This window comes from Oryza sativa, chromosome 10 (genome assembly GCF_034140825.1).
Source record: "Oryza sativa Japonica Group chromosome 10, ASM3414082v1".
Lineage (NCBI taxonomy): Eukaryota > Viridiplantae > Streptophyta > Magnoliopsida > Poales > Poaceae > Oryza > Oryza sativa.
In genome coordinates, this window is record NC_089044.1 from 5,100,485 (window position 1) to 5,124,451 (window position 23,967).

General features: G+C 43.9%; 1 long non-coding RNA gene across 2 annotated transcripts; it reads left to right on the top strand.

Moving 5' to 3' along the window:
- The first annotated feature begins 5,693 nt into the window (after window positions 1-5,693).
- On the top strand, window positions 5,694-9,035 carry LOC4348191 (uncharacterized). 2 transcript variants are annotated; one of them, XR_001540795.3, is made up of 5 exons: window positions 5,694-6,632; window positions 6,710-6,797; window positions 7,387-7,485; window positions 7,782-7,862; window positions 8,634-9,035. It is a non-coding gene; the product is annotated as an uncharacterized lncRNA (long non-coding RNA). The 2 variants fall into 2 exon arrangements; XR_001540794.3 differs by having other exon boundaries at window positions 5,694-6,625.
- The last annotated feature ends 14,932 nt before the right edge of the window (window positions 9,036-23,967 follow it).

Here is a 23,967-nt window from a genome sequence, read left to right on the forward strand (position 1 = left end):
TACACGTTCTACTTATACCGAAAACAGGGGGGCATGTGTTTGTAGCATAATTTGGCTAATAGTTTGTTTTATTTGGGTAAGCCAGATTATTTAGTTTAGCTGTCATGATTTGGAGTGGTTGGTTTGAGAGCCGATTAAATGTGTGCGCGCGGCTGGCTAGGGAGGGTTAGCATTTATCATGGAATGGAAATATTATGGATTAGCTGATCTTAACCATAGTCAAGGAAGGTTTTTGCGTTAATAAGTACTATTTGCATTAGCATGCAGATAGAGATCAGAGAGGTGAAGACTCATGCAGCTGGTTGCAAGTGGAGATTAATTTGCTATAGTCGACAAGCTTCTGGCCGGGCTGATGATCACATACATGCAGGCGAGCAGAAATTTGCCGTGCTCTCGCTTGGCTGTTTTGTGCGGCTGCGTATTTGCACGAAGGTTGGAGCAGTGGCGTTGGTTTGGAGATGATGAGGCGTGATTAGCGCGTACGGCTGTTAGGAAGATAAGAGATAGATAGATTTTCTATTTTATCAGTTAGTTTCCTTTTCGGTTGGACCATGGTATCTGTATATATACAGGTCTACGGTCGATTGAAGAAACCCCGATCACAATTTATCAATCTACTATTTTTCTTATTCTTTACTTTTCCTGTTCTTTTCTATTTTGCTTTCATGGCTGAGTTCTAGCAACCCTAGAATTTGGTTTATCTTTGCCGTTTTGCGTTGAAAAACGGTCGTGCTTCTCCACGAATGCGAGGAGGTTATCATTTGCTAGTTTTCTCGGAAACTAGTCGTTCGTCGTCACATAAGTACGATATTTATCCTCTTTGCTAATTTGCTTGTAAATTAGTCGTGTGATTCCACGAAAGTGAATTAATCTCGAAATCGGTTTCACTAGCCGATTTTGATATATCGATTTTGGCGACTCTATTGTTTACACCGTAAATAGTTAGGTGATCTTGTGTTGGCCACGAAAAAGCGTCGACACGACCATCGAGCGTTAATCTATATCCATAATAATGCCGAGGTTGAAAAAAAAAAGTCATGTAGTCCAAAACAGACGTGCCACAGCTAGTTTTGTAGTTGCGATGCTCTCACGCCTTCTCCCTCCGCTCCGGCGAGGCGTTGGCGTCTGCGGGGGATGCTTCCTCGCCGGCGCCTCCTTATCACAGCTGTATGCCGCCACAACGACGGAATGCACGCAGTGCTCCTGCATCCACCGCCTCTGGTGGTGGAGCCTCCAACTACTCCGGCGATGGGGTTCTACCCGGCCGCGACGACGACACTGTCCACGGCTGCGCAGTGCGTTCTTGTCGTCGGAGGCATTCTTCTCGCTCGAGCCACAGTCCGCCAGGAGCACGGTCAGAGGCCGCTGCGGTTGCCATCGGGAAGCGGTCGTCGCCAGCTCCGGTTGTCGTCTAACGTGCCCGCCGGGAATCAGCTCCGGCGACGGCAGTTACGTCGTGAAGATCGTGCCCGCCATTACGTCTGGGGTCACGGCGATTCTGCCCACTTGCTCGGCGGCGGCGCCATTGCAATTCCAGACGTCTTCCTCGTCGGCGGCCTTGATGAAAGATGCATCAAACCGGCACAGTGCCATCCATCGGCTAGCTAAGCCATCCTAAACAAGTTTGTTTAATGCTAGTTTTGTTCTTAATTTGGCTCTGGTGGTACTACTTTGGAATACAGTAGCTGTCTGTGTCATTCAATAAAGGCTGTGTTTAGTTCACGTCAAAATTGAAAGTTTGGTTGAAATTAAAACGATGTGACGGAAAAGTTGGAAGTTTACGTGTGTAGAAAAGTTTTGATGTGATGGAAAAGTTCGAAGTTTGAAGAAATATTTTGGAACTAAACAAGGCGAAAGGCTAGATTTCACAAAACTACAACAGTTGTATCAAAACTATCATTTTGCTGAAATTTGTAGGTAGGAGTTTCAGTAAATTGCTACAACAAAAATTCATTTTATCATAGAATTATAGACTCTATTTACCTTAAAGGTCATATCCCACTTATCAGGCACACATGTAATACATTCATCCTTCGGACCCATCATTTCACTTATTCATGGAATAAGTCAAACGGCATATTTGCAAACGAAAATAATTTATAAATAAAACTTATATATATATATATATATATATATATATATATATATATATGTTCTTAGCGATCTAAAAGCAAAGGCTGAAAAATAAACTTCTATGAAAAAACCTTAAAATCAGCTCCAAATTTAATGTTGAAAATTCAAAGTTTAGCCGATAAGCATAAGCATAAGCAAAAATATGAGATCTTTTATCAGTTAGACTCACATGTCAACCACCGCTGTGGGTGAAAAGTTACGATTTTCTGACTCAATTGTTTGCTATTGTTCTAGTTTTGTGAAAATAGTAGCACTTAACAGTGAAATTTGGTAAGCCTCGAAGTCATCATTAGTCTATAGTCAGTATCAGCTTCAGAGTCCTGGAATTAGCCGATGGGAATTATCAAGGTGCAAATAGTCGGATTCTTACCATATCTAGAATAGACCGAGTTCAAGGGAGATGCAGCATGACAGTTTATCTATTAATTAGGAATAGTACATTAGTTTCCTGTTATCTTTAGGAAAGTGTGTTTAGTGTCTGATATGCACTTTATGTTTTCCATTTATCCTTAGGAAAGTTTCTTTCTTGTATAAGGACAAGTATCTATCCATAGGTATAAATATGTACATCCGAGGTCATTGAAAATTATCTCTCGATCAATACAACTACTCTCGGCGCATCACCACCCTCTTTTTCGAGGTTTTTAGTTATCATCGGCGGAACATCGCACCTGACGCAGGGCTGCATTGGCTTTCGATCACTACAACAAATCTGGGCTTCTATGACGATTACCTGATGACAGAACACATATCTGTCATAAACAGAGGCTGTTTATGACGACTGTTCACAGGATGACAACTGTTTATGATCAAACCGTGTATCTGTCATAATCATCGTCACAATATACTCTGCATGGGCTCTGTGACGATAGCACGATGACAATAGTGGATCGTCATAAAATATAGAACAATTATATTTTTTAAAAACAAAAAAAATCTTGTTATACTACATTGCTCCTAGACCATAAATCATTTGTCCTAGGTGTACTCTTCTTGTCTACTTCAATTCTAGTCTCTCATTTTAGGATTTTAGGATTGAAGTCATCTCTAGTCTCATTTTATGAATGAAAAAAAATCAAAATTATGGCGTTTCATTTTATGATTGAATGAAAAAACTAAAAAAAAACAAACTAAAATGGCTATAAGTTGGTTTGAACCTGCATTACTACAAGAAATATGACCTTCTGTGAAGAATTCCTCGTAACATCGGAGTTATTTGTTATTAGCACATTCCATTTTATGACAATTAATTAGTATGAGATGGGGAGGCTTAGTGACAAAAACATTTGCTTTAAAAATCATGGCCAAAAATATTTTTTTAATATTCTACGTGGTCTAAATTATTCTTTGAAATTTTTCGTGAATTTTCGGAGGTCAATAACTAATTTTAATACCACAAAGTTCATTTAACCTATTAAAATAAATGGAAAAAAATTAAAATTCCTCTCTCTATCCTTGGGCCTTTTTCGGCCCAAGTATTACTCTCCCTCTCTCAGCCCGCAGACTCCCTCTCCCTCCTCCTCCCTCTATGGGCCGCCGGCCCAGCCCTTTTAATCCTCCCTCGCCGAGAAGTCCATTTTAGCTCCCTCCTCTGAATTCAAATAACTTTTTGCGTAATAAATGATTTCAGATAAAAAAGTTATCAACAACAAAATTGTATAAATTATCAAGATTTACAACTTTTATTTTGTTCATTTTACTATATAACTTTGTTTCAATAATTTGAATTTGAATTTCAAATTATGACAAATTCAAACAACATTTTCAAATACTAAATGATTTCAATTGAAAAGTTTATCAACAACAAAGTTTTATAACTCATCAATACCTACAACTTTTGTTTTGGTAATTTTTCTATATGACTTTATTTTAATAATTTGAATTTAAATTTCAAATTATGACAACTTCAACCAATATTTTCAAATAATAAATGATTTCAACTGAAAAAGTCATCAACAAAAAAGTTGTATAACTCATCAATATCTATAACTTTTATTTTGGTCATTTCTTCATCCGAAAAAGTGATAGTAATATTGTTTATAAAATTTACATATCTCTTGTATGATATAATAAACTATAAGAGAGATATGTAAATTTTGTGAACAATGTTACTATCACTTTGTCGAATGAAGAAATGATCAAAATAAAAGTTATAGATATTGATGAGTTATACAACTTTCTTGTTGATGACTTTTTCAGTTGAAATCATTTGATATTTAAAAATATTGTTTGAAGTTGTCATAATTTGAAATTCAAATTCAAATTATTGAAACAAAGTCATATTGTAAAATGACCTAAATAAAAGTTATAGATATTGATGAGTTATACAACTTTGTTATTGGTGACTTTTTCATTTGAAATTATTTAGTATTTGAAAATGTTGTTTGAAGTTGTTATAATTTGAAATTCAAATTTTATATAGGTCAATAAAACTCAAATGGAGAAATAACCAAAATAACATTGGTAGATCTCAATAAGTTATACAACTTTGTTTTTGACAACCTTTTCAAATAAGTTCATTTATATGATTTTTTGTGTGTTACTTCACAATGCTACAATAAAATAAAAATAAAAAAAAGGTTAAACAGAGGTGGACTGAAACTAGGCCTATTATGGGCCAGCCCTTTTGCTAATTCCTCACCGAAAAGTTCATATTACATCCCTCCTTTCAATTAATTTCAAAATATTAAACTTCGAATCGAATTTTATCATACTAAACGAACTTACGTGAAAAAGTTGTCAAAAACAAAATTGTATAACTTATTGAGATGTACCAAATTTATTTTGGTTATTTCTCCATCTGAGTTTGACTGACCTATATAAAATTTGAATTTCAAATTATGACAACTTCAACCAACATTTTCAAATAATAAATGATTTCAACTGAAAATGTCATCAACAACAAAGTTGTATAACTCATCAATATCTAAAACATTTATTTTGGTTATAAACTATAAGAGATATGTAAATTTTATGAACAATGTTACTATCACTTTGTCGGATGAACAAATGACCAAAATAAAAATTATAGATCTAGATGGATTATACAAATTTGTTGTTGATGACTTTTTAAGTTGAAGTCGTTCACTAATAAAAAATTCTATTTGAAGTTCTCAAACTTTGAATTTTAAATTTCAAACTATTCAAATAGAGTCAGACGGAGAAATGACCAAAATAAAAATTTTGCATCTCGATGAGTTCTACAACTTTGGTTCTGACAACTTTTCCATTTGAAATCATTTATTAACCCAATTTTTGTTTGAAGTTGTCAAATTTTGAAAATTCAAAATTTGAATTGTTCAAATGAACTTATTTGTAAAAAGGAGCAATACAATAGTTGTAGATCTCGATGAGTCCTACAATTTTATTGTTTATGATTTTTGCATTTGAAACATAAAAATCAGCCTAAAATTAAATTTAAAGTTCTCATTAATTTAAGGTGAAATGCCCATTTTGACCATACAATTTTGTAACTACTGAGAACACACCAGGGACAGTTTGGTAAATTCGCGTCGGAATGCTTCTTATCCATATATACCTTGTTCTCCAAACCCTAGCCTAAACTCCATCCACAGTATCCACTCCGCCGCCACCACCGTCCCCTTCCTCCTCCTCCTCCTCCTCCTCCCACCCGCCGCCGCGGCCGCCGCTGCTCATCACCATCTCCTTCACCTTCTCTTTCCCCACACTCACGCCGCCGCCTACCACGCCGTCGTCGTCCTTCTCCGGGAACGGCCGGGAACTGCACCTCCATTCCCACCACCTCAGCCGAGCCCCTCCCCTCTCGACCTCTCGCGGCTCTCTCCCAACGCTCTCTCTCTCTCTCTCTCTCGCTGTCTCTCTCCCTCCCTTTTCTCAAGCCGTCTCATGGCGCCTGCCCACGGTCGGCGGCTGGCCAGCAAAGGCGGCAGCGGCAACCACGCCCTCCCCTCCGCCAGATCCGGCGGGAGGGCAGGCGCAGTGAGAGGGCCTCCTCCGACGTCGACCGCAAGACGGCCTCCGCGCCGCTATCTCATCTTCCCGTTCTCTCCCCACCCCGAGCGATCCATCCATTCCCCCTCCCCTCAAGCGATTCCCCGGTTCCCCTTCGCAATCCGCACTCAACTCCCTTCCAAGATCCGATTCCCCAACCACTGCTCAGTCGCCTAAACCCTAGCGCCGCCATGGATTCGGCTACGCTCTCGCCCACCACCACCAGCACGCAGCAGCTCGCCGCCGCGCTAGATCTGGGACTGGGAGGATGAGGGGTGGGTGGGTGTGGCTGCTTCTGCGGTCATCGACGCCGCCCCCGCCTCCTCCTGCTCCTTGTTATTCTCCTCCCTAGCATCCACGATCACGCTGCCTCCAGCCCTCTACTGGTACATCCACGCTACCTCCAGCCCTCCAGCCATCTAACCCGGGTCCTGCACATAGCTCCCCTGAGGAACGCCGCCATCATCCCTTCTGACCACATCAACCTCCACCTGGGATTCTAGATTTCAAGGAAGCAGAAGTACGAGGTTGTCTTGCCCCTCTCTCCTTCCTCTTCCCCTCCCCTCCCCTAACGCTTCTTCTTCTTGTGTGCATTTTTTTGCAGATGGGGGCAAAGGGGATGGGCACCTGGTTGTTCTTGTTCTTTTCTGATGGGGCAGATGGGATGGAGACTTGTGGGTGGAGCCGTGGAGGTAGAGACTGAATCTTATTTTTGTTTAGATCTGATGCTAATGAATGGATGTGATGTGAGATTTGGTGGCTGATTAGTTTGTGATGCAGTGCATATTCTGAAAATAGAGAATAACATTTTAGATGCAGATTATTTTTGCTTAGTGATGTTTGTAGTGGGATTTAGTGTAGTAAAAATTGCTTCTTCAATAGTGATTCTATTGACTGATTTTGTCTGCATTGGTTCCACAAGAAAATTTTTTTTTGGTCTGCAGATGCATATGTTGTGCACACTTGTGATTGCAATGTGAGGGTGGTTTGCTCCTGTATGCTGTAGCGTATTACTATATGAAAACCTAAGTAAGCATTGACTAAGATAAAAACAATATCGTGTTCTCTCTACATTGGTTCCACAAGAATTTTTTTTGGGTCTGCAGATGCATATGTTGTGCACACTTGTTCTTGCAATGTGTGGGTGGTTTGCTCCTGTATGCTGTAGCGTATTACTATATGAAAACCTAAGTAAGCATTGACTAAGATAAAATAGTATCGTGTTCTCTATTAGTACTTAAAAACTCTGCAGAAAATACTGATACATTCAAATTGATTTAGGCTGAAGCTGTCTCATCAGGAGAATCCTTGAAACTAAGTCCAGAGGAGCGGCTGCAGGACCAGAGAAAGTAACCATATATCAGCCACTCTAAAATCATGGTAGGTAATCAGGAGATTAAAATGAAATTGAAATCATATCCTGGCATGATTCTTGTGTGATGCATATACTAGTATGTGTAGGAGTTGGGAGTTGCATTCTCATCCATTAGAATATGAACAAGAGCATCTCTGAATTAGTAAAAGGACCATATAATAATTTCAGCTGTAGAACATGTGTAACTAATAGGATATAAATATTTTGATTTATCTAACAAGTAGAAAGATTAGTTATAGTTCAAAATTATGAGTGTGCCAGCTGAATTTCATGCTTATGGCTGTATTTGTTTGCTTTGCAGGCGACAAGGGTTTATTGCTTCGTGCACAAGGTTCCTGTCTGCGGCGAATGCATCCGCTTCCCGGAGCATCAGTTATGCGTGGTGAGCCTCTCGGCCTGTTGCATATCCTTGGATTCCAGAGTACAGTAGAGTGATTGCATTCTGAATAAGTTAAGCTATCATGAGACTATCACAATGTTTCTATATTGTTTTTTATGGTTGTATTTCACAGTTTCAGCTGCCTTGTTGGGTAATTGGGAATTGTTGGTTAATGATATATTGGGCTTGATTACCTTTAAACCTACAGTGATGTAATCAAAATGTTCACAAAACCTTGTGCCACTAACTTGATCCATTATCTTAAAAAAGTTTAGTAGGTGAGGCAGGTGATGTTTAGCAGATTTCATTTTGTGTGAGCTTATTACTTTGATTCGAGCACAAATTCATGTTTGGCTAGGTATATACATATTGGATATGAGGTACATTTGAGATCTTTTGATTCTGTCAGGAGGAATTGGAACATGCCAGCTACATCTGATAATTCTAGATTTATTATAGCAGTTTTCAGATTGACTATAAGATAATTCATGTAATCTTCCTGAGTTATTTAACCACATAGCTTCCTAAGATACATCAACATAAATTTGATATTCTCAGGTGGTAAAATAATTATTCCATAATCCAGTTTATAGCTCTGTTTGGATCAGCTCTATTTGCATTTTTAATGTAATAGTGACCACTGAAAACAAATGAAAATGGCGTTGCAAGGAAATGACAGATGCATAGTGGTTCTATTACTTATGCTATGTAACTGCGTCATGTGCAGGACAAATGTGCCAAAAACCAAATGTGATATCTGTTGGTTGCTTGCAGGTTGGCACTTTTAGTGGCCAGAGTATTTTTTTTTGCGTTGGTTGCTGGAACGCAGGATTTTTTGGCACTAGTTGCTGACTGCTGGCAGGATGCAGGCCGGAAGTGCAGCGGCTGCTTGGTGGAATTTTTTTGCTGGCTACTGGCAAGATGCACGCCGCCGAAACTTAGTGGCTGCTAGGTGGAATTTTTTGGTGCAGGAACTTGGCACTACCTGTAGGAACTTTGTAGTCAGCTGGGACTTGTGTAGTTGGATGGTGGATGGATCATTTTGTATTCATGTTTTGTGCTTTTGTATGGAAATATGTTGGAAACTGTATTTTGGAACTTGCTTTTGTATGGGCTAGAAAATTAATTATGGCTGGAATGTGATTATAATATAATTATGCAAATGGTTGTGGTTTATATTTTGTGATTGCTTTTTAATTGGGCTGGCCCATAATATGGGCTAGAATTGTATTGTTGGGCTATAGTGAAAAAAACGTAAAAGCAAATTTGTAGCTGGGTCAAAAACATATTTGGGCCAATTGGGCTGATTGTAATTGAAAATAAAAAAGCCCACGCTATATGGGCTGAATGTGAATTGCCATGTCATTTGCCACATCATCCGCCTTGTCATCAGTAACATTAGATGTCATCATACACGTGGCGTTATTCGGTTCAATTTGTTATGACGAATTTGTCTCGTCATTCATCAATGACAGGAGAACTATCGTCACAGTATCAATGACGATGTCCTCTGGTGGTCACAGAAGCTGGATAGTGACCCACCTTCTGTGATGACAGCCATTTCGTTATTGCAGCCAGGCAGTGACGAGAAACAGGCTGTTATCGTCATAATGTAATCGTCACAGAAGCCCAGAATTCCTGTAGTGGATCTCCGGCGAAGGGGTAAGTCCTACATTCCACCGGGCCTGGCAATTATGTCAACTATATTGGTGCTGTTTAAGGCTGCATCGCTTCGACCTCTTGGATCGCTCTGGTTTGATTGATATATTTGCCGACCTGCCTATCATGTATCTTAGTTAATCTAGTTTGATTGCTCGATTTACTTGTATTGGCTGGGATCTACTTTAGGGTTTTTGTCGGTATCGACTAAATCACTTTACTAGATTAGATTAGCTAAGGTATCTACCACTCTTAAAAATCAGTCAAAGGCTTGATTGTTTAGACTTTATGTTTGTTTGCAAACTCCTAGTTGCATTGACCTTAGTCGTGCTTATAACCATAAAAACTAACATGCCATTGATTGCCAATAAGGGTTTCATCGGGGTTTTAGCCGATGAGTTATATGGACGTTGTATCGGCTTATAGAGATTATATACAAGTTGGGTTTAGCCGATTGCAACAAAGGTTTCATTACTTATCTAATCGTTTGGATTTAATGACATCGGACCTTCAGCCGATGTATGCTTTAACATTCGGATCGTTGCTTATTCTATCATATCGTTATTAGCCGATTGATTTCTACTAGATTATATTGTTGCTTAATTACATTATTATCAGCCGATTGTCTATATATCATTATTTACTCAAGTATCATAATATACATTGGAAATATAGTTGATTGCTTATAACCCTATCGGCATCAGCTGGAATTGCTCCATAAGCTTGTCAGCCAATTGGTTATTTGATCTGTTGTTTACATATCTTGTCAGTTGCAGGATCAAACTGACAGGCACGCCCCCATCTCATCAATTCTAGGACCTACATTGGAGCTAAGCAGATATCCCAGGCTATTGCTATTGTCAACTTAGTTTGTACCAACACAGTTCCGGCACTATCGGCCGAGCGCCGATTTTTCATCACCACGTTGACTACAACAAAACCCCAAATATGTGAAACCTCATATGTGTTGTTCATCTATGAGCCATTTCTTGCCTTCTTAGGCCCACGCTGGTCAAATTTCAATGCTACTTTTTCTTAAAAAGAGCACTGATGCCCATTAAGAATACCTAATCGGGCTGGCTCGCTCTCATGGTCCCTCTCGGTTGTCTCTCATCTCTTTCCTTTTTACGGAGTGTCCTTCCATGGCTCTCTTTCATCTCTCTTGATCCTTCCTACGTCTCCCTCTCTCTCCCTCCCTGCTACACCACTGCCTGTCATCCTCCTCACCAGCGGAACCTCCACCCATATTGCTATTTGATACGGTAATAGATAAATCTGCAAGCACGTGGATAGCACTGTAGCATTTCATTTAAGAGTATTCCATGGGTGTCTTTATTTGTTTTTCTACATGGAAGGCGACAGTGTAAAATATAGACCGATATATTCTAATTACGCTATAATTAATATGCCATAGTCTAACAGAGAAAAGTGATAAAAATAATGATACTTGGGTAGTGTGGCACCCAGAAAATTAAAATCTATAAATAAACTAGCAAGTGGAGAAAGACAAAGGAAAGCTACGATTTAATATGTACTTATATATTTATCATGCTTAATCGTTACAATAATCATATACATATACATGGCTAGAACTTAATTGTAGACACCCAAGTACTACCGAGATACTACTTCCTGTTAGTTTGCCAGTGTGGTTAAGGCATTTTACGAACTCTTACGTCATATCCGAACGTGGTGGAATACAAAAGACGGACATGGCAATCACCACCTGTCATCTAATTCACATTCCGTGGGGCATACCGGTATCTAATGGCATTTAATGAATCTAAGCACCATGTTTATATTGCTTAATAATATCAATAATTCCCCCTGACTCCTACCCTTCAGATGGACAAGTTAGAACTAGTACAATCCGTTAAGTTTGTTGGACCGATGCCTTGGCATAGATCGACTAGCCTAAACATTTATATTTCATGAAAGAACTATAAACTAATGATAGGTCATACAATTGACAAAGTATGAACAACGAACACAATTAAATAAAGAAGATAATTTCATTACTAAGCTCATAGTCTTACAAAGAGAGCAAATTAATGAAGACATACCCGCATCTCCAACACGACTAGGAAACAAAGAACTATTCAAAGCCTAAACTAACTAATCTAGAGAGTATATAAGTATAAAATAGAGAGATTGCTTCTTGAGTGTGTGTTGTAAAGGGAGAATGCACCCTCCATTTTAAATCATCCAATGGCGGTTGCGAAGGTCGGTTTATCTGTGACCATCGGCAGGGAGGGTTGATGAGTCACCACGTGGAAGGTGGAGATGACGTATGGTCAGTCTGTTTTGCCAAACCTTGTTCCGGCCCAACCAGGGGCACCACCCTTCTCCACTGGCTTTCCCCTATAGGCTGACATGTGGGTTGATGAGGGATGTTAGGTCTCGATCTTCCGATAGGTATTGATAAACAGTCAATTTGGGCGGAGTCGTGACACAACTCGATCCGGCTTCTGAACGAACACGCTACTGAGCCCCGCAATCGAAGCACCACGTCTCCTCTAGTTATCAACCGTGCAGAAACCCGGTTGACCTCGCCGAGAAGGCTAATCCCTGCATGCGAATCGAAGAACACAAGCAAGAACAAGATAGATTGCAATCGCTCCATCGCTACATCGCTTCAATCCCTTTTGTAGCTCACCATAGTAATCATGTACAGATTTATCCCCTTGTTCTAAACGCTTCAGTTTCTTGTTTAAATCTCTAAGATAAGATGGAGGAACAAATGTATCACGCATAGCTACATTAAGTTCTTTCCTAGTAGTAGGTAAAGGTCTCCATACATCTAACCTAGTCCACCAAATATAAGCAAACTCTTTAAACTCACTAGTAGCTTGTCGAACTCTATGTTGCTCGGGCACAAGGTGGGTACTAATTTTTTTCTCTACTATCATCTCCCAATCAAAATATTTCTCAGCATCATAATAACCTGAAAAAGATGGTATTTTAAACTTAACCTTAGCATAAGGATCTTCGGGCACACGATTATGTCACCTTGTTGGTATCGCTGATTTTGAGCGCCACTCATACCTATCATTGCAAACATAAAAACTCTGCTACACGGTGTAGTGGTGCCTCTCAACAACTTAGGCAAATGGAGCACCTTATCAAGCTCTTACAAGTGTCTTATCAGCAATGCTAAGGACGGTACAACCGGTGGCTAGTTCATGTCACCTTGAAGGACGTGATGTGGCGATTGCAAGGATCAAAGCGATGCTGACCAGAAGTATATACGTGCAGCTTGGGAGGCATGATATATATTAGCAAAGGAACGCAATTGTGCTAATCAGAAAATGCAAAGTTGAATAATAGTTAAAAGTACTAGTCAATGTGCTGGCCTAGCCTAGACTCAACTCTAGCTCAAGCAAGCACCTGACAACACTAAGGACTAGATATGAATCAATGCACAACTCTGCATTATGAAAACATACTCAAAGAATGAATGATTTTTTTTTCTTTCTTGGTGCGGGTTTTTTAAGCACCTTTTCTGCCCTTTTTTTTTTCTTTTTTTAGGTGCAACTTTTTCTTTCTTTTTCTTTGCACCTTTCTGCCTTTTCTTTCTTTTTTATTTTTTACTATTTTTTAACAAAAACTGATCGCTGGCCTCGAATAGGGACTCAAATGTAAATATGAAAATTACAGGGACTCAAATGCAAAGTGTAAAACTAAATTAGATCTCCTCAAAAATGGAATGTATCATGTAGGTTCCGTTTTTACAAAAATATCTCTCAAATCTGGAACTTTAACACTTTCAATACTCGATGGAGAGAAACTACTTACGGAAGAGTTGGGGCTCGTCCTCTCCCCTCACATGCGCACTAACTCCCCAACACAGTAACTCTAAAAATCGAGCAACTCCAAAACCGTTGGATATTAACTTCTCCAAACTACGAAAACGGAAACCAACCATCGAGACGATTCAATTCTTCAAGGTCCCGGCAACAACCGACGGGATGAAAAACTAAATTCAAAACTGACGTACAACTCACAGACTTGAGTGATGAGTCCTAGACCTAAGTGATGAACAGATGCAATACTCAAAACTAAAAATGAAATCTAAAACTAAACCAGCACTCGACACGATGATGCAATCCAGAATTCAACAAAGCAAAATCTAATAGAACAACGCAACGGCTCAAATTGTCTAGGTAAAGAATAAATATTTTTGTGTGGCAATTTTCTGGTTATGGGAAGATAACTTACCTAACGGGCAACCACGCTTTGATACCAACTGATGAGGGATGCTAGGTTCCGATCTTCCGATAGGTATTGATAAACAGACGATTTGGGCAGAGTCGCGACACAACTCGATCCGGCTTATAAACGAACACGCTACTAAGCCCCGCAATTGCAGCACCACGTCTCCTCTGGTTATCAACCGTGCTGAAACCCGGTTGACCTCGCCGAGAAGGCTAATCCCTGCATGCGAATCGAAGAACACATGCAAGAACAAGATAGATTGCAACCAAATTGCTTATGAATGATTAAGCACTCGAATTTGGGTTCCACAAACCGATCTAGCAGCGAAACTGTTCTTGACAGAGTAATCTAAGCAAAACCCGACTCTAAGCGATGACGGCTATTGGTTAAGTATTATTAGGGACATCCTATGGTTGCCCTAGGGTGCACACCCTGATGGGCTAAGCCCACGACACAATTACAAGGCCCAAACCCAAATCAGATTCGGACTGGATGAGATACGTGGCTTGTTTTTCAGATTCCTGGAAACTCAGTAGGAATTTTGATGTAGTAATAAAACCATCTGAAAGTCAGCTACATAAGCTTTCCAACAAGTACTCATGGGCCTCGAAATTCTTTCTAGATCAGCGGCTAGGTCCGTTTGAAGTTGATGCTATCAGGAGGCCCGAATCCGAATCCAAAACGTGTAGAACTTTATCTCTTGTCTTCTATGGACCAAAAGTGACGTGGTGAGATACAAAAGACATGGAGAAGGTCTTGGTTTGGTCCTCAATCAACTTCTTTGATCATCCAAGCATTCGTTATGCTCGGCCTCTTTTCCTTCGTCCAAGCAAGTACCTCTGCAAACAAACACACAAAACTCATTATGTAGTAACGTTTGTTCAAATATATAACAAGTAAATCTAATGTAGAACATATGCATCTTTGGTTGATTAATACATAGGGTAGTCATGGTTATATCCGAGCTAGTTGTGTCCTCATCATGGGTCCTTATGATGGTGCACGTTGGGTTCACCCAAAATATGTTGGTTTGGTCTCGCTTTTGGGCCCTTCAGTCCATGTGCTTTCACGTGATTCACCGGAGGTGTTGCATGCTGGCACATATTCTCCTACACTTTATTGTATAATCCCTGCATTCAATGTATTCTCCAAGGATAAGTGGAACTACATTATTTGTAACTAATATGCGCATAAGAAATGCTAGTTCTCTTCTATTTATTAAGGTAATTGACGTTCGAATTTGGTACTTAACGACAGTCAACAACCACTAGTCCCCCTCCTACCATTGTGGCTCCGCCGGCCATCATCCTCACCACCCCCCACATCCTCATCGCGATATCAACTTTGGTGGCACCTCCTATCCACTCCCATGTTGTGGAAGCAATCTAGAGCTTAGGGACTGCCAGATCTAGCCACCAAGAGGTCGTGAGTAGTCAGATCTGGTTGCAATGAGCTTGGGGGTGACCGGATCTAGCCAGTGTACCCTGTTTGACTGTGGCGGTTCTCTCCCCCGACCCAACCATGGCCACGGTTTGTTTCCCCATTCAACAACATGGCCTTTTCCCCTTCACCGATACAGTGGTGGCTCCCTCCTCTTCAGCAGTGCCGGGGTGGCTCACTTGCATCACCCACATCTACATCCGCTCTCGTCGGTCTTTTCTTCTAGATCCGTTTTGTGAGGAAATAATGTCATTGCCTTGAGTTTTGATGATAATTACAGTTGATCCGATGCATTACTTCTTGATCTATTCATTGTGGTTATATTTATCAATGTTCTCGCGTTTACCGCACGAGAAACAAGAAAGATCATTAGCACATGATTAATTAAATATTAATTATTATAAACTTGAAAAATAAATTTATTTTATTTTTTAAACAACTTTTATGTAGAAACTATTTGCAAGAAACATACCATTTAATAGTTTCAAAAGTGTGCTAACGGAAAATGAGGAAGTCGAAAAAAACTAGGCCTTAGTAGCACTAACGTAGTACCGGTTCCAAATTAGGCAATATCCAGGTTGGAACCAACACAGAATTTCCCTCCAGTACTTATTCTTGCAAATTGATAGTTTTCATACGACATTTAAAAGTTTTGTGAAATTTAATCTAAAAAACAGAAAAAAAAACATGGACGGTTCTTAAACACGGACAGTGATGTCATTTATGTTGGTGATATTGTAAATCGTAAATTTAGATTCATAATCTTGGTTCAATGTAGCACTCATGATCCAAACCAACTTTGGCCACCTCCCTAGCTGACCCACCGTTTCAACAAATGTGCATTTTAACCTCCTTCATAGCTACCCTTGTCCCTAACCCGTTCCCTTAGTGAGGGGAGGGTGTGACAGCGAGGTAGGGTTGTGCGGGGTGTGGCCAGAGAGGGGAGGGGAGGGAAGCAGCGAAGTGTGCCATCACCACTCATGGCTTCCCTAAACAACACGTCACCTTCAAGTTGCCGGAGGAGAGAAGGCCGGAATACCATCGATACGGTCCCCATTGTCACGACCGGAAATAACCCAACGGGCGTTCCTGATGTGCGTGCATTAATCCTTGTCCCAGGAGGCAAGGTACACCAAAGGTTGATACAATTCAGAGTTTAACAAGCGGAAGCGTAAATAGTTAATTTATTACATGGGCGACGAAGGCCCAGCACACACAAAGACAAACGAGAAGCAACGGAAGACTAGGGCGACCACCACAGGCGCTTGACGGCAGGCACGAGCTAGACACCAAAGCCTTCATCTTCAAGGGGATCCTCTTCTGGGTTAGGAAAAATTGAGCAAGACTGAGTACAACCACCGTACTCAACAAGACACACCCACAAGTGCATAATAAATGCAAGGGAGAACAAAGGAGTTACAATATAAAGGGTTAGGGTTGCGGTAAACAGCATTTAAAGATATTTAGTTGCTCAAAGCTATTTGGTAAACACGATTCTAGAACTATACAATATTATTTATCAAGGCCGTGAACCCACACAAACCTACCTTAACCCAAGGCCTACGATGATTCAGACCGAACTGGCAACCCGACCCAGGGTCCCAGCTCGTCCCAAGCCAACCCAGGCCAACCATTCCACATTTTAGTTGTTAAGCAGGTTTTTAGAATTAAAACACTAACTTGGGTACATTGCTCGGCTTGTCCATAACCGAGGGCGCGGCTATTCGAATAGATTATACTCTGATCAGAGGTGTATATCTTTACCCACAAGACACATCTTCCTCACGTGTAGCCACGTGCCACATACCACCACGGTATACAGACGGAAGACGTGACATAGTTTCCAACCCATCCTAGCTATAGACAAGAGTACCGACCCAATCCCACCTACGGCCGTAACCCCCGGGACAGGCAGGCAGGACTGAGCCCCTAGCAGCAGGACACCGGCCCTGTGCCATGACATCTCGACTACCGAGCCGCAGCTCGTGTAGCCTTCATTTGCCCTGGAGATGTCCATCGACCCCCGACTTCTTCCATCTCCATCCGTGTACTTTTGTTTATAACCAGACTGAGCCACAAACTAAGCCTTACCCACTAGACATGTGGAAGTACGGTAGTGCTTTGCAACAGAGGCCCGAAGACCGGTCCTTATATGGCCGAGGTGCTACTATCAAAACCATGCACCCTGAGCCCAGCCTAAAATCATTTTGGGGATTTTGAATAGAGGGGGCGGTGTGAAGCCAGTTCCACAATAAACCAACAATTCCAAAGTGTCCAGGTGTTATGAACATTCCCAAAGTCTAGAGTTGTAAAACCGCCTAATGTTACCTAATTAAATTGCGAAGCATCTACCTAAAATTATACTAGTGGTACTATGAGTAGAGTGTCCACTAGTTGGGGTTTTGTTTAATCTAGGGTGAACAAGGTAATAATAACAATAACAATAATAAGGTCATAACAAAGGTAAATGGGCATAGCTAGATAAAACAGTGATAACGCGGGAATTTAAATAAAGCGATAATGCAATAATTTAAAGCAACATAATTTTATAAACTGGGATTCAATATGTTCAAAGATGATGTGACTTGCCTTGCTCGCTTTCCCAAACGTCGGTTTCGACTTCCACGAAGAGCGGATCTTCCGAAGCTGCAGCGTCTACACGACCAACGGAAAAGAAAAGGCTTTTACTCTAATAAACTCTATATAACAAGCAGAAACAAAGCACAAAAATGGGTTCTTGACTTCTTAAGGAAAAATTAGAGACTTGAACGGTCCAATTCCGAGTTCAAATGGCCAAGTTATGACTATTTGAAGGTTATATGCTCTTTAAATGGATATTTGCGAATTTCTTCATTTAAATTTTAATTTAAAATTAGATTTATTGCGTCAGCCGAGGGGAGGGGCGCGCGGACCGGGTCCACGGGAGTGGGGCCCACGCGGCAGCCTCACGGTCCACGGTGGACCGGGTGCACCCGGCTCACACCGGCCGGCGCCGTGGGTCCCATGCGTCAGCCGCACCCGAGGGCGCGGGCGGCTGACGGCCGGGCCCCACATGGCAGCCGTGGGACGCGCCCGAAGGCGGCCACGCCGGCACAGCCGACGGGAGGCGGCGCGCCCGCGCCCCTATGGTCGCCGGCGGCGGCCATAGGCACGGCGGAGCGGCGGCCGAGAGAGGGGAGGGAAGGGGGAAACGAAACGGCGGTCCACGGCTCACCCCGGGTCGACGGCGACGACGGGAACGGCGACCGGAGCGGAGAAAGGCGGCGGTGCGGCACGGGTCGACGGGGACGGCGGCGTTCCGGTGGTCGGCGACCGAAACGGAGAGGTGGACGAGGTCGGCGGGGATGCGGCGAAGCCGAAGGAGGCGACGCCGAAGCGGGAGAAGGTCCGGGGCGACGACGGCGGCGGACCGGAGCTCGGCGGTGACGGCAGAGAGAGAGAGCGACGGCGCGAGCTCGATTCCGGCGGAGAGAGAGAGAGCGGCGAGTGGCGAAAACGGCGGAGGGAGGCACGGGGAGTGTTTATATAGGGTTGGGAGGGGGAGAGAGCGGCCGGATGAGGGGGAAACGAGCGCGGAAGATCCGGCCGCCATTGATGCGCCGGCGAGGTTTAGGGGGAAAGATTTCGAACGAATCCGAGGGAGAGAGAGAGGGAAAAATGGGGGGAAAGAGGGAGGGAATCACGGGGAATATTTCCCCCCTCTTGATTGCACGCGGGACGGACGGGAGCGGCGGGATTCGCGGCGGCGGCGACGCTAGGGCACGGGCGAGGCGGCGGGAGCGACGGGAGGTAGGGGATGACGGGTGGGCCCCACCCGTCAGCGAGGGTGGCGGGCGGGCCCGCCCGTCAGCGGCGCGCGCGCGGGGAGGAAGCCGGATGGGCCGCGGGGGAGAGGGGAGAGAGGGAGAGAGATGGGCCGAGACGGCCCAAGAGGGGGGGGGAAAGACTTTTTAGGGTTTTTCTTTTTATAAAACCATTTTAACTTTGTTTATTTCTTCTTAATTATCATTGGTGCTCTGAAAATTCCACTAAAATTTATTTATGCATTTTAGGCTTTTGGGAAATATACAAAAATCCTCCAAGCCTTATTTGACTTTTAACTTAGCACATTTTAATTGTTGGAGGCTTTCACATGGATTTTATTTATTCTATGTATAATTTCGAGAATATATTTTAGAGTCGTTTTGGGACGCGACAAACCTACCCCCCTTAAACGGAATCTCGACCCCGAGATTCGGAAGAACTGGCGAAGAGATCGGGATGGGCTGCTTTCAGCTCGTCTTCACGCTCCCAGGTAGCTTCTTCTTCGGCGTGGTTGCTCCATTGGACCTTGCAAAAACGGATTACCCGGTTCCTGGTCCTGCGCTCCATGGTGTCCAGGATTTTCACTGGCCTCTCCACGTAGGTCAAGTCTTCGCGAACTTCAATTTGCTCTGAGTCGGCCTGCTCGGATGGCACTCGAAGACATTTCTTGAGTTGCGACACATGGAACACATCATGCACGTTGCCCAAGGAGGCGGGCAGCTCCAACTGGTAAGCGACTTCTCCGCGTCGAGCAATGATACGGAAAGGACCCACGAACCGAGGTGCGAGCTTCCCTTTTGTCTGAAACCTGTGTACACCCCGCAATGGCGTGACCCGAAGGTACACAAAATCGTCCACTGCGAATTCCAGGTCACGGCGACGGTTATCTGCATAACTTTTCTGCCGGGATTGTGCCACCTTTAGATTATCCCGAATGGTTCTGACCTTCGCTTCAGCCTCTCTCAGGATATCAGTCCCGAACACTTGGCTTTCCCCAACTTGGTCCCACTATAGCGGTGTCCGGCACTTGCGCCCATACAACGCTTCATAGGGTGCCATTTGTATGCTGGCTTGATAGCTGTTATTGTAGGAGAACTCGGCATAGGGGAGACTCTTATCCCAGGTCTTCCCGAAATCTAGGACGCATGCGCGAAGCATATCTTCTAGGATCTGATTTAGACGCTCGGTCTGTCCATCTGTCTGCGGGTGATACGCGGTGCTGAAATTTAATCGGGTACCCAGCTCTTCTTGGAGCTTCTTCCAAAAGTGAGAGGTGAATTGGCTTCCCCTATCAGATACGATTTTCTTGGGAACGCCATGGAGACTCACGATCCTAGCGAAGTAGAGCTCGGCTAGTTTGTTCCCTCCATAGGTGGTCTTCACAGGAATAAATCGAGCCACCTTGGTTAATCGATCCACAACTACCCATATAGAATCATATCCACCTTGGGTTTTTGGAAGTCCGGTGATGAAATCCATCCCAATTTCATCCCATTTCCATTCTGGTACTTGGAGAGGTTGGAGAAGTCCGGCCGGCCGTTGGTGTTCTGCCTTGACACGCTGGCACACATCACACAGGGCCACGAACTCTGCAATTTCCCGCTTCATACTAACCCACCAGTATTTCTTCTTCAAGTCTAAGTACATCTTCGTACTGCCAGGGTGGATGGAATAAGGACTTTCGTGAGCTTCCTGAAGTATCAGCTGTTTAAGTTCTCTGTTATCTGGAACGCATACCCGATTTCCGTTCCATAGGGTTCCGTGTTCATCCTCTGTGAAACCAGTGGCTTTACCCTGTTTCATATTCTTGAGGAGTCCACGCATGTCCGGATCATTCTTCTGAGCCTCGCGGATTTGATCGAGCAAGGTAGGCTTGGCTTCCAACGCAGCCAAGAATCCACGACCCACTATGCTTAGATTCAGGGCTTCCATCTGTTGGTTAAGTTCGAGTGGAATGCCACGGACGTTAAGAGTGTTGCAATGGCTCTTTCGACTTAGAGCGTCGGCGACCACGTTGGCCTTACCAGGATGATAGTGAATTCCCACATCATAATCCTTGATGAGTTCTAACCATCTCCTTTGCCGAAGATTCAGATCCGACTGGGTGAAGATGTATTTCAAACTCTTATGATCAGTATATATTTCACAGCAATTCCCAATGAGATAGTGCCGCCAGATTTTTAGAGCATGAACCACAGCGGCTAACTCCAAATCATGGGTAGGGTAATTGCCTTCATGAGGCCGTAGCTGGCGTGAGGCATAGGCCACCACATGACCGTCCTGCATGAGCACGCACCCCAATCCTTGGCGCGCAGCATCACAATACACCATAAAATCCTTGCGAGTATCTGGCAAGATTAACACTGGCGAGGAAACCAGCTTTTCTTTGAGAGTTTGGAACGCCTTCTCGCATTGCGGGCTCCACACAAATTTCTCTTCTTTCTTCAACAACTGTGTCATGGGTCGAGCGATTTTGGAGAAGTTCTCGATGAACCTCCGGTAGTATCCTGCCAAACCTAAGAAACTGCGAATTTGAGTGACGGTCTTGGGTTGCCTCCAATCAGTGACGGCGGTCACTGTTTCGGGGTCCACAGCAACTCCTTTAGCAGATATCACGTGCCCTAAGAATTTGACTTCGGACAACCAGAACTCACACTTGCTAAGTTTGGCATACAATTGATGTTCCCGCAACTTTCCCAACACCAGACGGAGATGGTGCTGATGGTCTTCCTCTGTTTGTGAGTATACCAGAATGTCATCAATGAAAACCACAACAAACTTATCCAAGTATTCCATGAACACTTTGTTCATTAAGTTCATGAAGAAGGCAGGTGCATTGGTTAAACCGAACGACATCACCGTGAATTCATACAGTCCGTATCGCGTGGTGAATGCGGTCTTCGGAATATCTTCTTCGCGGATACGTAACTGGTGATATCCGGAACGAAGATCAATCTTGGAGAATACCGTGGCACCTTTAAGCTGATCAAACAGATCATCGATCCGAGGAAGAGGGTACTTGTTTTTGATGGTGACTTCATTGAGAGCTCTGTAGTCAACGCACATCCTCTTCGTCTTGTCTTTCTTCTCCACAAAAATCACAGGAGCACCCCAGGGGGAAGTACTCGGACGTATATACCCCTTTTCTTTCAACTCTTCCAACTGTTTCTTGACTTCAGCGAGTTCATTTGCTGCCATACGGTAGGGTCGCTTGTACAGAGGAGTGGTTCCTGGAGCAAGATCTATCCGGAACTCAATCTCTCGTTTGGGTGGCATACCGGGTAGTTCTTCCGGAAACACGTCTCCGAACTCCCTGACGATGGGGATTTCTGACAGTCCTATCTGATGAAGTTCTGAACTACTGACAGAGGTTGGGGGTGCAAAGAATACAACCGGTTGTTCCGGCCCTCGGTACAGAGTGACAGTGCGTCTCGCGCAATCCACTACTCCTTGGAATTGAGCCAACCAATTCATCCCAAGGATCACATCCAAGTTCTTGGTGTCTAGCAGAATCAGATCCGAGGGAAAAGGAATCCCCTGAATTTCTATAGGGACGGCAGGACTATAATACTTTGCTGTCATAACCCCTCCAGGGGTGGTGATGAGGAGAGGGTTCCTAAGCCGTTCTACCCCCAACTGATTTCTCCCCACGAATGGCACAGATATAAACGAGTGGGAAGCTCCAGAGTCGAACAAAATGGTAGCAGGGATGGAATGAATGAGGAACGTACCAACGATGACGTCTGGAGTTGTCAGCACGTCCTCGGCCGTCACGTGGTTCACACGACCCCGAATGACATCCTTACCACCGTTGTTGGAGCGGGGAGGCGCTTGGCCTTGCTGGCGCCTCGGCTTCGGGCATTTATCCGCAAAGTGCCCGGGCTCGAAGCAGTTGAAGCACAGACGCTGCGGGCCTTGAGCGTCCCTGCGGCCTTGACCAGGCTGCACAGTTGGCGTAGAAGGACGGGGCGCACGAGTCCCTTGCTGACTCTGCTGTTGCTGGGGCTGTGGGACGCGCACCACGAATTGAGGTCGGGGCGCGGAGCGAGGTTGTTGCTGCTGTTGCTGCTGCGAGGACGATCCCCCTGGATAGGGATTGGTGTAGCGGACCCTTTGGTTAGCACCCTGTTGATTGCGGAAATTCGCCAAGCGGCGCTTGTGCGACTCCAGTTCCTTGTGCTTGGCTTCCAAGCGGATGCTCTTGTCCACCAGACGTTGGAAATCCGGATAGTCCCCGGAGACTAGACGGACGGACAGCTCAGGGTCCATTCCTGAACTTCTCTTGCTTCTCCTCATCTTCCCGCACATCCTCCGGGGCGTAACGGGCCAGGTTGTTGAACTCATGCAAATACTCCATCACGGAGAGGTTGCCTTGCTTCAACTCTCGGAATTCCCTTTTCTTAAGGGCCACGACTCCAGCGGGCACATGGGTTCTCCGGAAAGCGGCGGTGAAGCGAGCCCAAGTAATAGGCTGCCCCTCTGGCTGCGTAGCCTGGAAATGGTACCACCATAGAGATGCGGGCCCCTGCAGCTGGTGGGCGGCGAAGATGACTTTCTCCTCATCGCTGCACTGCACAGTGTCTAGCTTTTTCCCCACGGCATGCAACCAATCCAACGCATCCACGGGGTTGTTGGAGCTAGAGAAGGTGGGTGGACGGATGCGGAGGAACTCGGCGAGCTTAGAGTGTTGTGGGGGTGGTGGTGGAGCATTCTGTTGTAGCGGATTTTGGAGGTGGTGGAGGAAAGCAGTCATCATGTTGGCCTGCTGGGCGAGGATTTGGGTGAGAATGGCGTTGGTATCTGGTGGTGGTGGTGGAGGCGGAGGAGGAGGTGGAGGTGGGCTGCCATGGTTGTTGTGGTTGCTGCCCTCGGGTTGGTTGCCATCACCGGTATTAACACTTCTCCTGGTCGTCACCATCTGAAAACCCCACACATAACCAGCAAACAGAGAGAGCTGACAATTAAAGCTAACCACCCACGACTACCATAA